At 34.7% G+C, this 24,362-nt stretch overlaps 1 protein-coding gene, 1 long non-coding RNA gene and 1 other non-coding gene across 3 annotated transcripts in view; 2 read left to right on the top strand and 1 right to left on the bottom strand.

Annotated features, from left to right (window-relative positions):
- Nucleotides 1–819, bottom strand: part of LOC125494419 (photosystem I P700 chlorophyll a apoprotein A1) — a 3,922-nt gene extending 3,103 nt beyond the window's left edge. Inside the window, 1 exon segment of the mRNA XM_048637975.2 lies at nucleotides 1–819. This exon segment is cut by the window's left edge and continues 2,295 nt beyond it. The gene's annotated coding sequence lies outside the window, so the exon portion shown is untranslated.
- Nucleotides 820–1,936: 1,117 nt separating this feature from the next.
- On the top strand, nucleotides 1,937–2,023 carry TRNAS-GGA (transfer RNA serine (anticodon GGA)). Its single transcript has one exon. It is a non-coding gene; the product is annotated as a tRNA-Ser (tRNA).
- A 13,167-nt stretch (nucleotides 2,024–15,190) lies between these two features.
- Nucleotides 15,191–17,636, top strand: LOC125494421 (uncharacterized). The gene is made up of 2 exons (XR_007270689.2): nucleotides 15,191–16,855; nucleotides 17,382–17,636. It is a non-coding gene; the product is annotated as an uncharacterized LOC125494421 (long non-coding RNA).
- The last annotated feature ends 6,726 nt before the right edge of the window (nucleotides 17,637–24,362 follow it).

Raw genomic sequence — 24,362 nt, 5'->3', positions numbered from 1 at the left:
ATTAGATCTTTTTTTATCCATAGACATAGAAAAAGTATCTAGGCATATTTTGACTTCTATTAATATGAAGTTTCTTTCTTTGCTACAGCTCAAAGAAATCATCGTTTTGGACGATGCATTTGTAGCGAGCCTTTTTTTTAGTATTTACTAGAAAATTTTGTCTTCCTTTTTCTTTCTATAGTGGAGATAGCCGCACGTAATGACAGATCACTGCCATATTATTAAAAGCTTGTGGTAAGAATGGGTTTCGCTCTAGTGCCCTAAAATAATATTCTAAAGCTTTTGTATGTTCTCCATTACTTGTGTGAATAAGGCCTATATTATAGAGTATATAACTTCGATCGTAGGGATCGATTTCTAGTCGCATAGCTTCATAATAATTCTGTAAAGCTTCCGCATAATTTCCTTCGGATTGAGCTGACATCCGTTACGGTCGTTATTCGATTAAAAGAATCTCCGTTCCAGAACCGTACATGAAATTTTCACCTCATACGGCTCCTCCCTTAAATATACATAATGAGAATTAAAAATACATGGAATAATCAAAAAGGATTAAAACATTCTCATTATGAACTGAGCGGGGCTAGTGTTTTTACAAAAAATTTCTAGCCAACCTTCTTGCGCAAGATATTTTACTAGAATCAAGTGTCTTGATACTAAATAAAAAGGATAACTCCAACAATTCCTTTGTCCTCAACGCCTCCTAATTTCCAGGAAATAGTCACTTCAACAGTCTTCGATGGTTATACGGGTATCCAAAGTACGAACGAGATGGATGTTTGTTGTCCCAACCATTCTTGTTAGTCCCAATCCAGGTAAGAAAATATATTTTTAACAAAGTTTTCGTGTTGTCGATTGCTAGGTGTAGTGCTTCTTCCCCTATGCCGCCTATTGGTACTATATTACTAGGAAGTAGGATTGACCTGTAATACAAAACACAAAGGTGTAACCTTTCGCTCAATACTAAAATCGATAACTGAAGCATAGTATCCGAGGTTGCATCAATCGGGGATACACGACAGAAGGAATTGTTCTATTTCTAAACTTCACCTTCAACAAGCGTAGGTTTATTTATATAATATGTAATATGGAAATGGAATAAGAACATTTTTCTTTTCTTATCCCGAATCGTGTGCCTTTCTCATAAAACTAGGAGCAGTAAAAGGAAACTAAATAATAAAAAAATCAAATCACACCATCTCTGTAATAAGTAAATGCCTCTTTTTCTCCTGAAGTTGTCGGAATTATTCGTAATAAGATATTGGCCACAATTGAAAAGGTCTTATCAATAAAATTTCCATTTATCCGCGATCTAGGCATAGGTATCAATCCATTCTAAAATTCTTCTCATTACCCCTTGTGGGAAAACGATTACACAAACAAAGGATTTGTACAGTACGAAATAACATAAAAACAGATTCATTTACAAACCAAAAAATTACAATAAAGAGCCAAATTTTCTACTACTACTTATACTGCTATTTATCCCAATTATTGCAAATACCCAAACAAATTGCTCCTTTTTAAGAATCAATAAGAAATAGTGGAATCCCATTCGAATTCATACAAATGAAATGTAGTAGTATAGGAGCTATTCCGATTTCATCGAAGCGTAAGAATCAAGGAATTTTTGATCTAAAAAGAAAAGGGAAAAAGAATCGAATAATCATTTATCGAAATATCAAATTAATGGATAGGAACATTATCTTTCCAAATATGAATCAATATATATTTTATCCTTTCACAAGGAAAAATTTTTTTTAATTAAATCCTACGAGTAAATCTTTAAAAAAAAAAGATTCTATTACTATTAGTTATAGTATTGGTGGGTTGGTCCTAGTCGTACCTATCCAAACAAAAATGGAATAGTAATAGAAATATGAACTAGAGTAATGGCTCGCTATTTCTTCGGTTTCTGAGTCATAATCGTTGTGTAGGAGAGATGGCCGAGTGGTTCAAGGCGTAGCATTGGAACTGCTATGTAGGCTTTTGTTTACCGAGGGTTCGAATCCCTCTCTTTCCGTACTTTCACCTAATTTAATTCGCCAACATTCCTAACTATAACAAATGGAACAACATATAATCTTATTATTATGTTGTATGTGTGGTTATCAAACGAAGCATACAAGGTTAAAGGACAAAAGACTAGATAAACAAGCTTCGACCATTAATGGATGCAAACCGAAACTTGAGCAACTTTAGTTAATCCAAAGATAAGTCACACCACTTTGAATTAGCTAAAGCTCCTAAGATCTCCACTTAATGTGCTAAATTAAGCTAGCATAGGTAAATTCAATTGTTATCTAATCCAAGAAACGAAATGAAGATAGGTTTAGAAACTCACGGTTTTTCAGTCATCAAAATCTATCTCTTTCATTCATCTTCATTGCTTTGTATATTGCAATGTATCAATTACAACTGAAAGTGTTCTTACAATAATAAAAATAGAAAACTAAATAAGTAATTAAAGCCACTAACACACGTACGTTGGCTAATACAATGACCTAGGAAAAACGGTCTTCCTAGTAACTAACTCCTATAAACAAGGCGCCTCAACTCAGCTTGTTGCATGCCCTTTGAAAGTTAGTTAGAAGCTCCACATTGCATGCTCATCTTTACGTGAAGTGTGGAGGTTACTTGGCTGTCATAGTCCACGTTCATCCACACCCTCCCATGATCTTCTTACACTACAAGAAAAACTGTCATTTACGACCGGATTTCTCGTCGTAAAAGGCCCAATTCTCGTCGTTAAAAGTCTTTTACAACGAGAAACGCGTATGGTCGTCAGTCGTCGTAAAAGGCTTCGTCGTAAATAATATTACAACCGGTTTTAGTGGCTCGTCGTAATTGCTCTTTTACGACCAGATTATTTCTCGTCGCAATTTGTATCATCTACGACTAGAATTCTGGTCGTAAATATTGTTTTTTTTTTTTTAAAAAAAATGATGATTTAATACGTGATTTCTTGTTGTTTTTATTGTGTCAAATATAAGGCAAATCCCTTAAATTCAAACCCAAAATTCACACTTAAACCATCAAATATTTGTATGAGACCATATATTAGGCAAATCCCTTAATCATTTACTTAGTAAATATACAAAGATCCTTACACAACTTTAACAATTAATAAAAAAATTGAAAAAAAAAATGATTTTTATTAATAACAGGTAAATAATTACAAAAAAAAAAATTATATTAATAATATGTAAATAATTACAAAAAAAATAACACCAATCATCATCGTTCATCAGCATCTGCATCACTCATCATCGTTCATCAGCATCTCCATCACTCATCATCATTCATCTTCATCTTCATCATTAGCATCTTCATCGTTCAAACTTCGTCTCCGTCTTCATTATCATATTCACCTGCAAAATAAAATAAAGAAAAATTAGGACCACAAAATCTGAAATAAAAAACAAAATCTGAAAGACAACAAAATCTCCCAGAAACCACCCATAAATGACCAAAAAATCACCCACAACATCCACCAAAAAGATCACAAAAAAATCACCCACAAATTGACCCAAATCTCCAAAAATCAGCCCACAAAATCGACCCACAAAATCGAACCAAACAGACCCAAAAAAAAACCAAAAATCGAACAAATTTGTACCCAAAACGAACGGAAATTCACCCGAATTAGAGCAAATCGAACAAAAATAGCTACTACTGAAGGAAGAACACCAACATCTTCAAATCTTGAGTTTCAAACCCAAAAATCGAATTTTTTTGGTTTGAAACTTTGACATTCAACCTAAAAGATTCAAATTGCGACTAAAAACATTGAGATTCAGAACAAGAATTCCAAAAATAAGGGGACCAAATTTCAAATTCAAACCCACAAAATTCCAGAAAAAATCGAAATTCGAAGAAAAAATCGAATGAAATACGAAAAACAAAGCCATAGAAAATTTGAGGAAAATTTTTGGGTTTGAAAAATGTGCTACGAACAGTGAAGAGGAATGAGAAGAGAAAGAAAGATGATGAACATGAGGGGTAAAGTGAAAAAATAGGGAGTGAAGGTGGAGAGAGAAAGATAAGGTAGCTTTTGTTTTGGGCAAAAAAAAAAAGAAATAGATAGAAAAATTGAAGTATAACCCGGGAAAAATCCCGCTTAAGTTTTTCAGCGAATTTTCAAGTTTCTCTGTTTTTACGACGAGATTTCCGTCTCATCGCAAATAATTTGTTATAATTACGATGACTTAACGAATCAGGTTGTTATTTCTTATATTTACGACGAGAAATCCGTGTGGTTGTAATCGTTCATTTTTTTGCGACGAGATATTAGCTTTTACGACCAGAATTCTGCCTCGTCGTAGATAATTTATTCTATTTACGACCAGTTAGCAGATCTGGTCGTTTTTCCTCATTATTTACGACCAGAAACGCGTGTGGTCGTAATTTTTGGTCGTAAATAAAGCGTTTTGTTGTAGTGTTAATTGTAATGCCACTACTTCCTATGCTAGGAATTACATAACCAACTGATGACATCAATTATTACATAATTCGGATTTACTTGAAGGAAATCAAACACACGAAAACAAAGCTAATTAAACAAAGCTAATGTATGCAATCTCCTAAGAATGAACTACTTAATTAACTATACTAACAATGGACTCTAGAGATGAATCAATGTTAGCAAGAACTGGATTGTGAAAGGTGTTGTGAATGACTTCTCCCACCAAACTAATGAACTTGGAGCCTTTGTCTATGATTAATGTAGAGGCCACGCCATCATCCTCCCCTTTTTGAAAAGAGTTTGACCTCAAACTTGGAATGGATGTATCATCTTCATAGAAAGGACTAAGATCACTCACGTTAAATGTTGCGGATACTCCATACTCAGCAGGAAGTTCGATCTTGTAGGCATTATTATTGATCTTTTCAAGTACCTTGAATGGACCATCACTTCGAGGACTGATTTTAGAACGTCTCTTTGAAGGAAAACGTTCTTTGCGCAAATGAATCCACACTAAATCCCCTAGATTGAACTGCACATCTTTCTTTTTCTTATTCATACGAAGCTTGAGTGTTTCATTGGCTTTAATTAATGATCCTTGCACGGACTATTTCATGCAACTTCTTAATCTCTTGGGCACATTCGTGAGCAACTTGACTGCACTTGTTGTGAATTGGCACGGGAGAGAGATCAAGAGGGGTGCAAGGATTAATACCATAGACAATTTCAAAAGGACTCATGCCTTTGACTTTGTGAGGGACTCGATTGTAGGCAAACTCAGCGTGGGGGAGCATATCTTCCCATTGACGAGGACTCTTGGTAGCCAATGCTCGAAGTAAAGTGCCTAAGGTGCGATTGGTCATTTCGGTTTGGCCATCCGTTTGAGGGTGACTAGAAGTGCTGAATTTGAGCTTGGTTCCCATCTTCTTCCACAAGGTTAACCAAAAGTGACTCAAAATTTTTGTATCTCTATCACTTACCATGCTTCGAGGGATCCCATGGAGGCGCACTTTTTCTTTGAAATAAAATAATGCCGTTTGCACCGCATCATGAGTGGTATGGCTTGGAATGAAATGAGCTATATTGGAAAATCGATCAACCACCACCATGATAGCATCCTTGTGATGTTGAGTTCTTGGTAATCCCGTAATGAAGTCGAGGCTTATGTCTTCCCAAGGTCCTTGAGGTGTAGGCAATGGCATATAAAGACCTTGGGGTAGAGAATGTCCCTTAGCTCGTTGGCACACTAAACATCTTTTAACAATGTACTCGACATCATGCATAAGCTTGGGCCAATAGAAATAGTCACTCACCAATGTTGTAGACTTTTCAATACCAATGTGCCCTGCTAGACCTCCTTCATAAAATTCCTTGATGAGGGTCTCTCGAACACTATGTCTTGGTACACATAACCGATTCTTTTTGAAAAGAAATTCATCAAAGGTGTGATAGTCTCCTTGAGCATGAATTTGACACTTCTCCCATAATTCACCAAAATCAGGATCATCTTTGTAACCTTCCTTCAACACTTCGAGGCCAATGACTCGTCCCTTTAAGGATCCAAGCAATGCATACTTCCTTGATAAAGCGTCAACTCCCTTGTTCATTTTTCCAGATTTATGCTTGATTACAAAGTGGAAGGCTTGCATAGTTTCACCCCATTTAGCATGCCTAGGTTGAAGTTTTTGTTGGCTTTGTAGGTACTTGAGAGCCTCATGGTCCGAATGGAGAATAAACTCCTTGGCTATTACGTAGTGGCGCCAATGCTCAAGAGATCTTACAAGGGCATAGAATTCCCTGTCATAGGTAGAGTATTTGCGTTTTGCCTCGTTGAGTTTTTCACTAAAATAGGCTATAGGACGCCCATTTTGAGAGAGAACAGCCCCAATTCCTACTCCGGATGCATCACATTCGATTTCAAAGACTTCTTCAAAGTTGGGGAGGGCAAGGACAGGAGCTGTAGTGAGTCTTCTCTTAACCTCCTCAAAGGCTTTTTGTGCTTGTTCATTTCATTGAAATTGCTTCAATTTAGTTAGCTCAGTAATTGGTGCCATGAGAGAGCTAAAATCTAGAACAAAACTCCTATAAAAGGAAGCCAAGCCATGAAAATTCCTAACTTGGTAGATGGAGCTAGGGACTGCCCAATCTCGGATAGCTTGAACTTTCTTCTCATCTACTTCAAAACCTGCATGAGAAACTACAAAACCAAAAAAAGTTACTTGGTTAGAAAATAACTAGCACTTCTCCAAGTTTCCATAAAGTTTTTCTCCTTCCAACACTTCGAACACTTGTTGTAGATGCCCCACATGCTCCATTTCTGTGTGACTATAAACCAAAATGTCATCGAAGTATACAACTACAAACCGACCCAAGAATGGTTTCAAAGTTTGATTCATAAGTCGCATGAAAGTGCTTGGAGCATTCGATAGTCCAAAAGGCATCACTAACCATTCATACAAACCCTCCTTTGTTTTGAAGGCTGTCTTCCATTCATCTCCTTCATGTATACGCATTTGATGATATCCACTTCTTAAGTCTATCTTAGAAAAAATCTTAGCACTATGTAGGTCATCCAACAAATCATTTAACCTAGGTATAGGGAAGCGATATTTGATTGTGATTTTGTTGATGGCCCTACTATCTACACACATGCGCCAGTCTCCATTCTTTTTTGGCACAAGCAAGGTGGGAACAGCACAAGGACTCAAGGACTCTCGAATCATCCCTTTAGACAACAACTCCTCCACTTGTCTCCTAATCTCCTCGGTTTCCTTAGGGTTTGTCCTATAGGCTGGTTTGTTAGGAAGGCTAGCACCCGGGGATAAGATCAATCTTGTGTTGAATGTCACGTTTTGGGGGAAGGCCAGGTGGTATTTGTGGTGGAAAAACGTGAGCATATTGATCAATTAAAGGGATGAGTAAAGGGTGTTTTGGTTCTTGTGGTATTGGTGTTTCATCGAGACCACTCAGGACTAGCTCTTTGAAAGAATCATATTCTTGATGAGCATATTTCATTAAGGTAGTAGGGGATAGGGTTTTCTTGGTTTGATGGCTTTGTTTGTCGGGTAGTTTGGGAATGAGAGGGGTGAGGGTGATTCTTTTGTGATTTTTTGTGAAGGAATAAGTGTTTTTGTAGCCATCCTGGCTCACTCTTCTATCAAACATCCATAGCCTTCCAAGGAGTACATGACAAGCATCCATTGGAATTACATCACACCATAACTCCTCCTCATAGGTTCGACCAATACTAAAGGAAAGTAGAACACGTGAGGTTATGTGCAATCCTTTACCTTGATTAAGCCATTGAATGATATAGGGTGAAGGGTGAAGGGTGAGGGTTGGTTGTTAGGTTCAGTTTAGTTACAAGAGTTTAAGATGCAACATTTGTGTAGCTACCACCATCTATAATGAATGAACATACCTTTCATCCAATGGTGCAGCGGGTATGAAAAATTGCTTCCCTTTGTAGTTGGTCTTCTTAGATAGGTAGGCTACTAAGGCTTCGTCTAACCACCAAGCATTCCCCTTCATCTGGCCCAATAACTCGTCCTACTTCATACTCTTCTCCAGATTCCTCCTCCTCTTCTTGTTCATCACATTCATCCTCCAAAGCTTCGTATTCCGCAAGGCTTATGACTTTCCTGTTAGGACATTCACTGGCAATATGGCCTAACTCCTGACACCTATAGCATCTCCTTGGTGCTTTACTTAATGATGGAGGATTATCGGGTTTTGGATTTGTCTTAGAGGTAGATGCAGCGGGCTGGGTAGGTTTTTGAGTAGTAGGGCTTGGTTTAGTATAGGGTGTGGGTTTAGTAAAAGTGCGTGAAGGTTCCCATTTACCTTTACCTTTAGTCTTTTGTTGGCGCTCTACCTTATGTGCCAACAAAACTAACTCCTCCAAGGTAGCATAGGTATGAAGCTCCACAATGTTAGCGATTTGAGGTTCTAATCCTCCAAGGAACCGCACCAAGGTTTGTGGCTCATCCTCCCTCACATCGCATTTCATCAAGTAGGACTCAAACTCTCGAGCATAATCCTCCACACTACTACTTGCTTGTTGTAAATGGTGGAACTTAGCAAAGTTTTCTTGTACATAGTACGTAGGTAGAAATTTTTGCTTGAGGAGCTTCCTCATCTTCTCCCATGTTCTCATCTTTTCCTTACCCATCCTTTCTCTCTTGGTACACACACTAGCCCACCAAGTAGAGGCGTATTTGCACAATTTCAAGGCCACCAATTTGACCCTCTTCTCTTCAGGTACTTGCTTATAATCAAAGACTCGTTCCACTGTTCGAAGCCATTCAATGAAACCATCAGCATCAAGTCTGCCATCATAATCTGGAATATAAACCTTGATGTCACTAGAGTGTCCATGGTTGGGGTTCCTTCGTGGAAAGGCTCCTGGTTGCTCAAAGTTGAACAAGGTATGATCACTCTCGTCGTCCGAAGGTTCTTGATCTCCTCTATTGAGTCTCAATCTCAATGAGAGTTGTCTAACTTGGTCTTGTAATAAAGCCATGCGAGCAGTAGACTCTCTATTCTCTGCCTCTATCCTTTGAAGGAACTCGTGCCAATTCTCCGGGGGTTCATTTGAAGCAGCCATGGGTTATGATGGGGTGGTTAAGTGTTTGGGGTGTGTGTATGGGTGAATATAGGTCCAAAATTGTTGTAGCTATGATACCAAGATGTTGTATGCATGGTTGTCAAACGAAGCATAGAAGGTTAAAGGACAAAAGACTAGATAAACAAGTTTCGACCATTAATAGATGCAAACCGAAACATGAGCAACTCTAGTTAATCCAAAGATAAGTCACACCACTTTGAATTAGATAAAGGTCCTAAGATCACCACTTAATGTGCTAAATAAGCTAGCATAGGTGAATTCAATTGTTTGTAATCCATGAAACGAAATGAAGATAGGCTTAGAAACTCACGGTTTTTCAGTCATCAAAATCTCTCTTTCATTCATCTTCATTGCTTTTTATATTGCAATGTATCAATTACAACTGAAAGTTTTCTTACAATAATAAAAATAGAAAACTAAATAAGTAATTAAAGCCACTAACACACGTACATTGGCTAATACAATCACCTACGAAAAATGGCCTTCCTAGTAACTAACTCCTACAAACAAGGCGCTTAAACTCAGCTTGTTGCACGTCCTTTTAAAGTTAGTTAGAAGCTCCACATTGCATGCTCATCTTTACGTGAAGTATGGAGGTTACTTGGCTGCCATAGTCCACGTTCATCCACACCCTCCCATGATCTTCTTAATTGTAATGCCACTACTTCCTATGCTAGGAATTACATAACCAACTGATGACATCAATTATTACATATTTCAGATTTACTTGAAGGAAATCAAACACACGAAAACAAAGCTAGTTAAACAAAGCTAATGTATGCAATCTCCAAAGAATGAACGACCTAATTAACTATACTAACAATGGACTCTAGAGATGAATCAATGTTAGCAAGAACTGGATTTTGAAAGGTGTTGTGAATGACTTCTCCCACCAAACTAATGAACTTGGAGCCTTTGTCTATGATTAATGTAGAGGCCACGCCATCATATTAGAACATAAGAGTTGGATCCTTCTTTTATTTTGATATATATATTTATTCTATTTCGAAAAAAAGAGAAAGGCCAATTTACTGAACCAATGGAACTTCTTGCATTATATTTAATCGAGAAAAATATAGATTCTGTTGTGTCATTCAGTAAATCCAGTACCTTCTTTTAACCTTACAAATTAAAAACAGAATAGAATGGGACCTCCCCCTTCTTTCTTTCCCGTTGAGTTCTTATACTTTCGTATCTATCCCTCGATTCTTCCAATTACTACAGCGACGAGCCTAATCCAGAATATGAACCATAGAAGAAAATACCTATTAAACTGGTCACAAGAATGCTAGCTATAATACTTATTATCCAAAGAGGAATGGATAATTATGAAATGCGGTCCTTCCGAATGCAGGAAGAGAATTCCTACTCTATTCTATATATTTCTTTCGTTCTTTTTATTTAATTAAAAAAATAGTTAGAAAATAAAGCAACAAGTATAAAAATGAGTAATAACCCCCAATAAAGACTAGTACGATTCAATTCAACATTTTGTTCGTTCGGGTTTGATTGTGTTGTAGCTCTATAGTTCGGATTCGGTTTTATTTATTGTCGGATGAACTACATTGCGGATATTGACCGCAAAAAAGAAACGGTAGGTACAACCAGTCCGTGAACAACCACCCATTGCACTGTAAAAATGGGATAGGTTCGATCTATGGTCATTGGGCCTCCTAAAAGGATCTACTAGATTCATCAAGTTGTTCCAAAGAGTGAAAACGGCCAGTTATTAATGGAATTCCTTGTCGGCTCTCTGTGAAATATTCGTTTGGCCGAGGGCTTCCAAACACGTCGTAAGCTAAACCCGTGCTGACGAATAACCAACCCGCAATGAATAGGGAAGGTATAGTAATGTTATGAATGACCCAGTATCGAATACTAGTAAAAATATCAGCAAAAGAAAGTTCTCCTGTGCTTCTAGACATGCTGAGGTCCACATATTCTTGTACAGTCAAAGGCAAATCCGTAAAAGATGAAATTAGTAAATTTCCATTTACGTAAAAACGTAAAATCCTTGTAGGATTACCCATATAGTACCAAAGGTTTCTTTAGAGTATACCGAATCAGTATAGCTATCCTTCTTCTGACACAGCAAGGCAATTTCAATTAATATTGAAATAAAGTACTAATAATGTACAAGTTCTCTCTATGATTGTAGTGGCTTCAGCCTCGAAACATACGATTGGGGAAGGGGGAATCGTACAAGTTCGTTTCTATCTAATAATTCATGAAAAATTCCGAAAGCATATGAGAATATTCTTCCAATTCAATTCGACAAGTAGATGAAAATCGAAAAAGTGCTTTTTCGGGGTTCTAAATATAGTAGAGGTTTAGGGATAATTCCTCATTTTATATTTTAAAATATATATATTAATTGAAATCAATTAATAAATTTTTGTAATGCATCCATTGGTGGATCAGATCCAAGGGTGTTGATTGACCTAACAGTAAGGATTTGGCTTTATATTATATAAATTAATAATAGTAATATGAAATGTAATACCTATAAAGGCAAAGATAATTAGAATCGAGTTAAACAAAATTAATTTTTTTTGAATGATGATAGTCTTTTTCTTTTCATTCAAAATATTATTCATGTGGATTGATAGTCTTAGAAACGATTCTTGAGTCTAATAAGTTCAATTGAAAATAAAAAGTCTTATGTTCTAAAAGAACTTTTCGTTCTAAAAAAGGAGTTTTTTTAAGAAATGAATCATCATCTGTGACATCTACACATATCGTAATTTTGAATCAACCTATTTTTTGCAAAACCGTTGAGTAAACTAATCGAATAATAATAACTATGCAATGGAACTTTATTAAAAAATTAAATTTTATTTATATGAATCACTATAGAATAAATTGGAAAAAAAATCAATTTTGATCCTTTCGTTTTTTTTTCTACCGCTCTTACTTTCTCTTTGTTAGTGACATCTATAATGTAATAGTTAATGAATCAAAAACTTTAAATTGAACTTATTCTTTGAATTGATATTTTTGCTTATTCGCTTTCCAAATGGAAATTTAGGTAAGTGCTTTAGAAACATATGTAGAAAAAGAACATATTTTATTCAACTCCTTCATGCCTATTGTAACTAGTTATTTTGGTTTTTTTACTAGTGGCTTTAACTATAACCTCTGTTCTATTTATAGGTTTGAACAAGATACGACTTATTTAAAATTAATTGAATGAACATCTCAAGAAATATTCGGTGGGATTCCATCTATTTTATAATTTTTTACTATGACAATTGATAATTTTTAGTTATTTAGATTTATGGGTAATTCCCATTAATATTTAGGGATAGATATTAGCTTTCTTTTTTTTCAAACGAATTGAAATGATTGAACTTTTGTATTTGGAGTCGTCTTAGGTATAATTCCTATTACTTTGGCTGGATTATTTGTAACTGCATATTTACAATATAGACGTGGTGATCAGTTAGATCTTTGAGTAATTAACAACTCTTTTTTTTTATTGACCTCCTTGTTTCTCTAATCCGCAAGAGGTCAATTTTAGATTAGATTATTGTTCATTGATTTCAGGCTAATTCGATAATTCAATTTGTCCTAACAAGAATGGAATCACGCTCTATAGGATTGGAACCTACGACATCGGGTTTTTGGAGACCCACGTTGTATCGAACTGAACTAAGGGTGCTTTCTTAGCACACTAGATCAGATTGTAAAGAAAGGTTTTTTTATAACTCAAAACTCTATCTACATCTTGCATGCATACACTATCTATCGTATAGAATATCATAAAAAAAATGAGAGATTACATATGTCTAATTTTAATCAAAATTTCCATTAATTCCTCCTTACTTCTCAGAGTAAAAGTAATTAGGTAGGGATGACAGGATTTGAACCCGTGACATTTTGTACCCAAAACAAACGCGCTGCCACGCTACGTTACATCCCTTTCAATTCAATCGGTTTTATAGTGTAATTGTAAAGAATCCTTGTCTTGTTTTCCACATCCTTGTTTCCCATAAAATACATAATATAATTTGCCCCGCGATTTCTTCTTTTTTTTGATTTCGTTTCATATAACGTGTAATAGAAAGAATTTGTACATGAAAGTATGCCGTAAACTAAAAATACTTCTCATAAATGTTCAATTCAGCAGGAAGGGGCATGCTATTCTTTTTGTTAAAAAAAGATCTTATTGACTATATTATAGTCGATTTTAATTTGACTTAGCTTAGGAATTTTGTGTACAAACACAAGTAGTCTTTAATTATCATATATACATCGGATCATAAATTAGATATGTATTACTTTTCTTTTAGACATTAAAAAAATGAAAAAGGAGGATTTTCAATGCAAGATTTCAAAACATATCTTTCCGTGGCATCGTAACTAAGTACTTTATGGTTTGGGTCTTTAGCTGGTCTATTAATAGAAATCAATCGGTTTTTCCCAGATGCGTTGACATTCCCCTTTTTTTGATTCTAGTTATTGATACGGGAAGGTGTTAAGGAAGATTAGAGATAGAATGAACTATTTGTGACTAACCTCTCCCTTCTGTTTTTTTTTTTTTGAGAAAAAAAATAGGGAGGGGTTAGTCAAGAAGAAAAGTGGATTCAACCTCATCAAAACTTAGGTTCAGGCTGGAATGGAAATGAAAAAAAATGCGGGTCTATGGTTAGAGTATTATACACGATACTTAAATGAAATACTGTGATTAGAAATCTAATCATAAACCTTTTTAATTTGATTACATAGTAATTCTTTACTTAATATATTATTATTACTCTATTGATTTCAACAAAAAAAATTGAATTGTATTTCTATTTTTGTAACTTTTTTATTTTTTTCTTCAAGAAAAACACAAAAGTTGCTTACATCAAATATCCAAGTTGCTTACATCAGATATTATTCGAACCGTTCCTTTTCTATTCATGTCATTTGCTGGAATTGATAAAACCTTTTCGATAAAATGAAAATTCTATATATCGTCGGGAATCCGACGTTCGTATGATTCTATTCTTTGATAAAAAAAAAATAACAAAAAAGGCATGTTGCTATCATTTTTGAAAGGATTAAAAATCAACGAAGTACTGTCTAAACCCAGTGACTCAAAAAAAAGATAAAGATTTTCGGAACAAGGAAATATCCTTTTAATTGTTAATTGTCGCAACAATTGGATTTGGATCAGAATACCAAAATTCAAATCGATTCCAAATGAGACTGTGTACACAAAATTTCAAGTCAAAATAAATAAGACAGGAAACAAAGTAACAAAGAAATTACTTTTCAATAAATGTATTGAGTACAATCTCTGTTAATAGTTTATAATGAAAAATAAACTAAGTCATCTGATTCTGTTTTGAGCTTGAGAGTGACATGTATTGGTGTCGACGTGGAGTTGAATGTAGACTGACCTGTTGTCAACGTCAACCTGAGTTTGAGTGTGGGATGACGTTTTGTCGACGTCAACCTGAGTTTGAGTTTTGTTTGGGTATATTCGAATGAGGGCTGACAAAGCTTGAATCTCTTTCGAATATGTTTGAGTGTATCTGAATAGTCGGCACAGTTTTGATGTGCTTGTTGACTAATTGCAGAAAGAATTCTAAGAGAATTTTGTGAGCTCTTGAGAATAATAATTTTTTGGTCCCCTCAACTGAGAGATGTGAGGTTTATTTATAGGGAATGGAGATCCCTTCATGGAGTTGGTAATCTATGGGTTTGGGCCCGTTTATGACTTAAAAGTCTTTTTACCTTTGCCATTTGACCATCTTATTCGGACTAGTAATATGGGCTAGCCCAAATATTTTAGAATCCAAACTTTTTTTGTTCAATTTAATTTGGATATGTAATTTGAGTGGCCTAAATTAATTAAATTGGGCTAATCATATTTATTTTAGCTCAATAATAATTAAATCATTTTAATTGTAAAACACTAATAAATTTTTAGTGTCTACAAATTACCCGCTCGACACCATATCATGTACACGACTTCTTGTGTTTTGGTATGATGAGGTCCCGACAAATTTGAGTTTTGACTTAGACGTGACTCGTTTAACATGTTACCCGACCGAATAAGTAACAAGTTAACAACTTTTCCCGTCAAGGTTTTTGTACTCCCCGAAACTTTTGAAGGAGTAATGTTTTACTTGTGGGGGTAACTGTTTGAGTTTTATAGCAATTCTTATCTTACTAGAATCTTAACTCTATCAAAGAGGAGTTCTGGATTGAGGATGATAAACCTTTATATATAAATAAAATAGATATATTTTTTTGAATCCGTCCAATATCGCCGCTGTGATTGCCGCAGCTATGTACTCTTATTTTTCTTGTCTTGCGACGAAATACTACCCATCTGATGATGTAGTGGCAAAGTTGTTCTCTTTTTTTTTCTTTAGTTGTGATTTGTATGAGCTCAATTGCATGATCATCATCAGTGATCATCCATCCAAGCATCCAGGTATAAAAAATGATGGCTTCTCATGGCTGCCATGTTTTTTTTAATTTGTTGCTGACAACTAACAAGCAATTTAAAGATTGCTCTTTTAATGCCCCGTTTACTTCATTATTATTTTGCTTGTGATGAGGATGATCTCACATGATCCGTTGATTGGTTGTATTGATACTATGACTTGCATATCACAGTAGCGCAAACTTGCTTTGATTCCTTTCCTTTTTCTTTTTTTTTTTTTTCATTAATTTTTCCTTGGTTTGCCATGATCATCATCAAGATCATCAAATTACTTTGCCCCTTTTTGACTTAGCACTTGAACATACTGATTCATGTTGGCCGTATGATTTTACTTTGCCCCTTTTTTTGTTGCATGTTTCACTTACCACGAATCTTTGAATATCAAAATTCATGTTAGTTGCAAGATTCACCGTAGCCCTATGATTAGTGCAGTACATTTGCTTTTGATTCAATGCTCTTGTAAGATTTAATTTTTATTTTTTTTCAACAATTTTGATTTTTGACATACTTCGTTTGATTTCTCCGAAATACTCAACTTCCGTGCTTGTATTTGGAGTAATACTAGAAACTCGAGACATGTGAGGTGATGATTTTCTCTTTACACCTTTTAGTCTGAAATATTTTATCTGCATATTCCCTTTTTTGTGCATGTGTACGCGTGTATTTTTTTTTGTATTATATGACAGGTTCACTTGAAGACGGGGACTTTATCGCGATGGGCCACATCTATTTAGCATTGTGAGCCTATCAAGGGTGTTACTCATATGTCTTTAGCACTGCGACACTGACACCTCCAGACAGTCCCTTGAAGACGAAGACGAAGTCCGGAATTTTGTCGTGATGGGCCACATGTCTTTAGCACTGTGAGTCTGTCAGGGGTGTTATTCATATGTCTTTAGCATTTGCGACACTGACACCTCTAGACAGTCCCTTGAAGACGAAGACGGGGATTTCGTCGTGATGGGCCACATATCTTTAGCACTGTGAGTCTGTCAGGGGTGTTATTCATATGTCTTTAGCACTACGACACTGACACCTCTAGACAGTCCCTTGAAGACGAAGACGGGGATTTCGTCGTGATGGGCCACATGTCTGAAGCACTGTGAGCCTGTCAGGGGTGTTATTCATATGTCTTTAGCACTGCAATACTGACACCTCCAAACAGTCCCTTGAAGACGAAGACGAAGACGGGGATTTCGTCGTGATGGGCCACATGTCTTTCGTACTGTGAGACTGTCAGAGGTGTTACTCATATGTCTTTAGCACTGCGACAACGACACCTCCAGACAGTCGCTTAAAGACAGTCAGACTCACCCTCAAGGTATGTTATCTAGCTCATGATTTTTTATTTTGTCAAATGACTGTTCATTAACCCAAGAATTGCTTTTGTTTTGATTTTGTCCTTCACTATCTGCATTCTTTTGAGCTAAGAGTTAGAACCTTTTTGTGTGTTTGCAATTTAGGCTTTTACTTAAGCGTTCAAATTTTCTTTGTTTTTTACTCGGATATGCAGTTTATACTCATGCTTAGGAGTTAGATTTCTTTTTCTTTGGTGTGCAGTTTAGACTCTTGCTTAAGAGTTTCGATTTTTTGTTTGCTTGCAGTTTAGACTCTTGTTTAGGAGTTAGAATTTTTTTTTTTTGGTGTGCAGTTTACAGTTTATACTCTTGCGGGCCAGGAGTATTACAATTTTTTTTTGTTTCGCCGTTCACAGTTTATACTCTTGCGAGCCAGGAGTATTAATTTTTTTTTTCTTTAGCCGTCAAAGTACATTTTCCAAGGTGGGAGTATTTCAATGAAAAACACGTCTTCACCTGGCAAATCGTCTAATATCTCCCATTCTGCAGGGACTGGGTGGTCTGCGAAAAAATATGCTATCGCTTTCCCCTTGACAGCCTTCTGCGGAACATACACAATGTCATATTGTTTCAAAAGCATAGCGCACTTTGCAAGTCTGCCAGACAACACGGGTCTTGAGAAAATGTATTTTATTGGGTCAGACCTTGAGATGACATGAACTGTATGTGCTTGCATGTAATGTCTCAATTTTTAGATTGCAAAAATCAAAGGAAGCAAATTTTTTCAATGCGGAAGTAATTCAATTCAGCACCCACCAAAGTTCGGCTTAAATAATAAAGAGTTGTCTCCTTAAGATCTTCTTACTCTTGAGCACACATTGCCCCCAGGGATCGCTCCTGCGCTGCGATATAAAGGATGAGTGGTTTCCCTTTTATTGGTGCCCCCAAGACGGGGGGAGAAGACAAGTATTTCTTAATAGTTTTAAAGGCCTTTTTACATGAGTCATCCAATTTTGCTAGTCTTGGACGAACACTTGAGCAACTACAAGAGGGGGGTGAATTGTAGTTGGAGAGATTTTCAAACTTTTCGCGGAAATAAAAGAATGAATAATTAAGAAAGAAATAATTGCATGAATTAAAAAAGAACTAGAAACAGGGATCTTTAGAAGGAAAACTTCCTAGGCCCAATAGGAAGAAAAACCTTGACCACGAGGGATTTTGACTCAATTCTCTTTAATCACTTTTAGGACAAAAGACTCTCTTTTGTACAACCAAAACTCGGCCCAACTCTGTTCCTCTAGGAACTGGTTCCCAGTCAGCCTTTTCCCCCTGAACAGTTGACTTCTCCCTTGACTTCACTCGAAGTCCTTTCTCCTTCTCTCTTCTCTTTCTCTTTCTCTTTTTCTCTCAAAATGATTACAGACTTAGATTCTCTCAACCCAATCTATAATACATCAATGTCTAAGAAGAAGAAAACCGAAAAAACTTTCACTAAGAATATTACATAAAATTCTGAAAGTCTTACTAAAAGATCAGTTACAAACAACTATTTGTAGAGACCTCTCTACTCGAATTCTTCTCCACAACTTCTCCATGATCTTCTCCATGATCACACGTAGCCTCAGCCACTTCTCCATAATCTGTCCGTTGTAACTTTTCCGTTAGCAGTTGGTTTAGTTGGGCTTCCACGATCTCAACCATTTCTCCATGTTCACACGCCTCACAAAAAGCTAGGTTGTTGTGGTTCCTAAATTCTAGGAACTACCTCAACGTTCACCTTGTTAGGCGCTTGCTTAGGTTAATGTTTGGCGGCTCCTTGTTTGTAGGAATAACAACAATGCTGCGCACACATTTAACTAAATAAAATATTATGGAATCTTAATATATTTTATTTGTTACAACCATAATATAAATCGGATAACACAAATAAAATTCTAAGTAATTTTAAACTTGATTAAACACCTAGTCAAATCGTCATAAAAAATTTATCATTTTATTTGTGAAACCTAAAGATAATTATACGAATTAAAACTAGACGAATAAAATAAACAAAACAAAACAACCTAGAGAAATAGAACTAAGACATAAACAAATTACTTCTAACAAGGAAACTAAAAACCGAAATAAACTAATAATATGTAGGCTTCCCTCCTTTTTATTATGACAATTAATTAAAAAAAATTTTAAAGGTTTTTATTTTTGAAAAAACAACTCTAAACTACATAGAAAAGAAACTACACAAACTATCCGCAATCTAACCTAGTTTAAACAACTCTACAGACTGGGGACAGGATCAAACATAGGTAGGAACAGAGATGAGCAGAATATACAAGGAACTATGATAAAAAAATTTGTTTTTGTGTACATACACTATCTCTTCCCCCTTTGTCATTATAAAAACCAGGCGGTGTACCTGCAACACTAGAGAGTCAATAGTATAGGCACCAAGCAAGTTGCTCAAACAGATATCTCATAATATTAGCCATCCAAACACACAAACATAATAGGCAGGCAGAAAGTAACATTAGGGACAGCAAGAAGCAGACAATATGCAGAGTAATGAGAAAGAAAATGAAGAAAGCAAAGAAAATATTAAAGGTACTTCATATGTCTCAGAAGGACATAAGAAGAAGAATCCAAAAGAGTATTTAATAATTACAGCCCCAAAAAAAATTGTTCAAAATATCCAAAGGTAAGAGAAGTTAGGATTTGGCTCGTTTGAAGAGAGAGGAGACCACATAATCAATCTTGGAAATCACACCATTCACCTTGTTCCTGATCCCAGTATCAGCATTCTTGCTTACAAGCAGTTGATCCTGTTGTTGAGAGTCCAGAACTTAAACAATAGCTTCAATGGCATTGATCTTGGTGTGCAGGAGGGTCAAGGAATCCTGAATTTCCCGGAGCATCTCTATATCATTGCTAAGATGGTGTTCACTATATCCATAAACAAAATATATAGCTTATCTAAATCTTAATAATTCCTCCAAGCTGGTATAAACCATTGACCTCCTACTTGTTTCCAAAAATTATGAAATGTTTCTTCCTTACTCATGTCACTAAACATCAAAGATCACCCAACTACATAAAAACTTCAAATGACTAATTTCATAATTCTTAGCACATAACATAATGTATTGCCTTCTTCACTCCTACTAAAAAAAAATAACTACTAAATTTCTTTCCTTCAAAGGAATAAACTAGAACGATTTTCACCTTTAGTAAATTTCAAAAAAGTCAATTAGGTTTACTTTGAACTCATAGGTTCTCCTAACACTTATAAATAAATTTTAAAAAATAACCATATTGATGCTTTATACAATGTATATAAATCACTTTGCATGAATTTGATCACATGCATACATGCCATTTAAGACATTAAATAACCAAGTTCATCTCATAGAAAATATACATGTCAAAAAAAATATCGTAAGAGATAGTAATTAATATCACAACTTGCAAGTAGCTTCTTAATAACATGTCATGAAAGACAAAAAATAACTCAATTTTTTTTGATAAACAATAAACTCTTTCTTTTGCTTATGAAAAATACGACGATTTTTCATATTATCTTGACAATAAGTCAAACTTCCTTATAGAATATATTCAAAATAATCCTATTAAAAATAAAACAATAAACACTAAACAATTCTGAAAATAATCAATACTTTATAAAACATTTCAGCTTTATAATTCGAATAAATATATATAGATTTATAAGATAAATATGGATTGGATGTTGAAATAATTGTCAAAATAAAAATATTTGAACTATAATTTAAATGAATCGAAAAATATTTTAAATTCCTATATAAAAAAAATTTGTTTGATATCTTGAAAAATACGTATATATGTATATGACCAAAAGAGTTGTTTATTTGAGTGCTAGGCTTAGTGTATGAGTAATTAGTCGAGTGAGTTCCCGGGAAAGAGAGGTGCGGCCCAAACGGCCAACTTAAGCACCAAGTCTTTCGTTAGCCAAAACTTTCCTCAGAAAAATAAATCCACATACTTATTCCGTTCTTCAAAATATAAATCAGAAATTATCTATACTTGAAAATATAATTATTTGCTTAAAAAGAAAGAAGTATTTTTTTTTCACAATATAAAATGTTAAAAAAAAATTGAAAATAGGATGCGAAACTCTAGATTATATGCCCTTCCTAGATCTACCCATACTCTCATTGACTATTTATTTTATTTTAAAAAAGAACCTGGAAAACTGATACCCTTTTGTAACACCCCCAAATTTCTCTCTTTTGGAAACCTTATTTTAATATAAAACTCCGTGAGAAACTTGAGAGTATTACCGCCACGTGATAACGCTAAAGGTTTTAATACTAACTACTAACTAAATTTTAACTAATGCAGCGGAATAATTAAACTAACTTCTCTTTATTGAAATAACTTTATCGTACAATTATATAACAATGCAAATAAAGACAATAAAATTACAACTCCTTGCCTAATTATGATTCCTCACTAGCTCTCCCATATGAAGTATGCATCATATCAACCTGTAAAATCTGCTCAACAAATAGAGTCATCAGAGGGATAAAGCCATAAAACAAAACAAATAAAAGTGTGTCAATAAAAATACTGAGTACATGTATATGCGGAATATTAAAACACTTTCTTTAATTAAACTTCTGAAATATTTAATTTCGAAAAACCTTCCTGGATACTTGATAATACTTGTATAATATAAATATATACAACCTTGATAAAAATCCTTTTTCCTTGCCTAAAGTGTGCACCCCCCCAAATTTAGTATTCCTTACCGAGTCTATTACGAGGGGAACTACCTTGTCCACATGACTTATACAAAAAGTACATGTGTAAATAATATAATGGCTATCGTTCTTGCTAATAAATAACAAGCCGTTGCCTTTTTATAATTGTGATCATAAAAGATCATATACCTAATAAAAAGCCTTCTGAAATAATCCTCCTTAAAAAAGAATAATAATTCTTAAAACTTAGCCATATAAAGGCATAAATAAAATAACTTGCTCCAGAGTTAACCTTTGAAAAATAATAAAAGTTCAAAAACACTCAATTTTAAATATTTAAACATGAATCAAAAGATTAAACTCCTTCTAAAATATTTGAATATAAATTCAAAGATCAAACTTTATAAATATATTAAACGAAAGACATAATTCAAAGTTTATAAATAAAATTTGTAAACATTCAAATATGCTCATATAAAACAAATGCAGTTCATAATAAAACTCATAAAAACATGTATTTCAATCCTAAATATTTTTCTAAAAACATGATACTACACTTGCAAAATAATTATTAAAGATCTACAAATACACGCAGCTTGAAAATTAATAACTAGTAGGAGAGAAGAGAAAAGGTAGGCTAGGAGAGAGAGTTTAAACTTGAGAAAAGAGATTTATTTCTCAAATTTGTTATGAAAAAATGATCGGTGGAGACCCTTATTTATACTAGTTGGAAAGGTCGAATCTGAATACGACTAGGACTCTAAAAGATAGATTTATAATTATCCAACTAAGATTAGAAAAAGATATAAATTATCCCATAATACATAATTATATAAGGTAAAATATTTGAAAAGATAACAAAAAGTAAAAGGTAACCAAAGTCTACCACTTCATGCCGCCGCGTGAATTGTGGCTAAACTTTTTTTTCTTTTTCTTTTTTTTTCTTTTTATTAATTTTTTTTTTATATTTCTCTAAATCTTTTTTTTATTCTTTTTGCAAACATTTTTGGAATGGTTTTTAAAACATTTTTAATTTTATTTTGGAGCAACTACTTGAATGTAAAACTTAGGAAAGTTAGGCCCAAAATTCATTAAAATTTGTTTTAAATACCCAAACCCTTTCTTATAAAAGCCTTTATAATAAATAATAAGCCTTTTTAGTAAATAAATCCTTTTTAAAAACTAAAACTTTTTTAAAAATATAAATAGTAACTTACTAAAAAATACGGAGTATTACAACATCTTTGTATCTATGACATGGAAGAGAGTAGATGATGTCAACCTCCCATCATAAGGTTAAGACGTATTATGCCTATGACATGCTGACTATTCAAATTGAACCCATGGATCATTAAACGACTATCAGAAAGATCTTCCATAGTGATCCCCAAATCAGTCATGGTGGATTTTGGCATGATGTTGACAGCTGAACCTCGATCCACTAAGATACGATTCACTCTCTAGCCAAAAATATAACCAGCAACGACCAAGGGTCGGTTGTAAGGTTTTGAACCCAACAATAAGTCTTCATCAGTGAAGGCCAAGGCAAAATTACATGACGTGCATGTAGTCGAACTTTCTATTGGCTCCCCAACATCCTTCACTTTGTCAAGGTATAGTTCTGCATGCTGAAGTGCAAGAGCCACCTGTCGACACATTTGTCGAGGCAAATGAATGATCTGCCTCCATCCTATGCGTGTAGGAAGAGATTCGAAGATAGATAATATCTTTGGATCTATCTCTGACCCTGAATGATGAACATTCACCTTAACATAGATTTCATTTTCTTTAACATTGTCTTGATCCCCCTTTTCTTCTTTTTCTTCATTATCCTCCACGAATGAGGTAGCATTGATAGTAATCGTAGTAAATTAATCTTCAGGAAAGAATTCTTCCGAGATTACAAGAGTAAGTGGATCTTGTTGAAGTAAGTAAATTGGCAATACTTATTGTTTAGTATGCCTCTTTGACTTTTTCTTTCCTTTCGGGCATCTTGAGCTTTTCCCTTTTTGGTGCTTCTTCTTAGAACAAGCAAATTGTAATAGCCCTAAGAAGCCCTAACTCAAAACCCTGATTATGTGCTAAAGCATGAGATCGTATTAAAGTAACTACAGAGCAGTCTAACTGTGTATTTCCTATGATATTATGTTTTATTAGTTAACTTACATGTTTTACGTAAGTTAATTGACTACTTCATATAGAGTTATAGGATTTTAAGGTTCTAGGTGGAAGATAGTTACTTGAAACTATCAGTTATGCTAAGTTACATTTGGTTGTAGTGCTTAAAGTAGATTAGAATACTCTCCAACACCATACGAGGGAAAAAGTAGGTAAGATCTACCATTCTTATTGGCTAAGAAGACTTTGGAAACCAATAGATAAGTTGAAAAGTCCTTGAGAGCCTTAAACATTAAGATTGTGAAAATCGTATCGAGATTGTTTTATCGGGTAACGATGACCTTCCAGTTAAAGAGCCTTTCGGGATTGAATCTGAGCTCAGAACCTAACCAAACTTGATATATGACATGATTAAGATGTCTTAAGGATAAAATGGTCATTTAAGCCCAAGAATTACGTGGCTTAATAAGGTAAATTGCTTACATAGTAAAACCTGGCCAGCTGAAATTACAGCTCAGACCTATCCTCAAAGAAAGCTGCTTAGCAGCTACTCAAGTGTCGATCTCTCAAAGCCCTTTGTATGCATGATAGACAACACCAAATGCTAACACCTCAAGCAAGAATCACCCAGAAACTCCAAGAAACCGACGTTGCCCAGATCACTTTTCCCTCCTCCTTG

The sequence above is a fragment of the Beta vulgaris genome, chromosome 7 (assembly GCF_026745355.1).
Source record: "Beta vulgaris subsp. vulgaris cultivar EL10 chromosome 7, EL10.2, whole genome shotgun sequence".
Classification (NCBI taxonomy): Eukaryota; Viridiplantae; Streptophyta; class Magnoliopsida; order Caryophyllales; family Amaranthaceae; genus Beta; species Beta vulgaris.
Note: the sequence above shows the minus strand (reverse complement) of the source record. Positions and strands in the feature narration are given on the sequence as shown.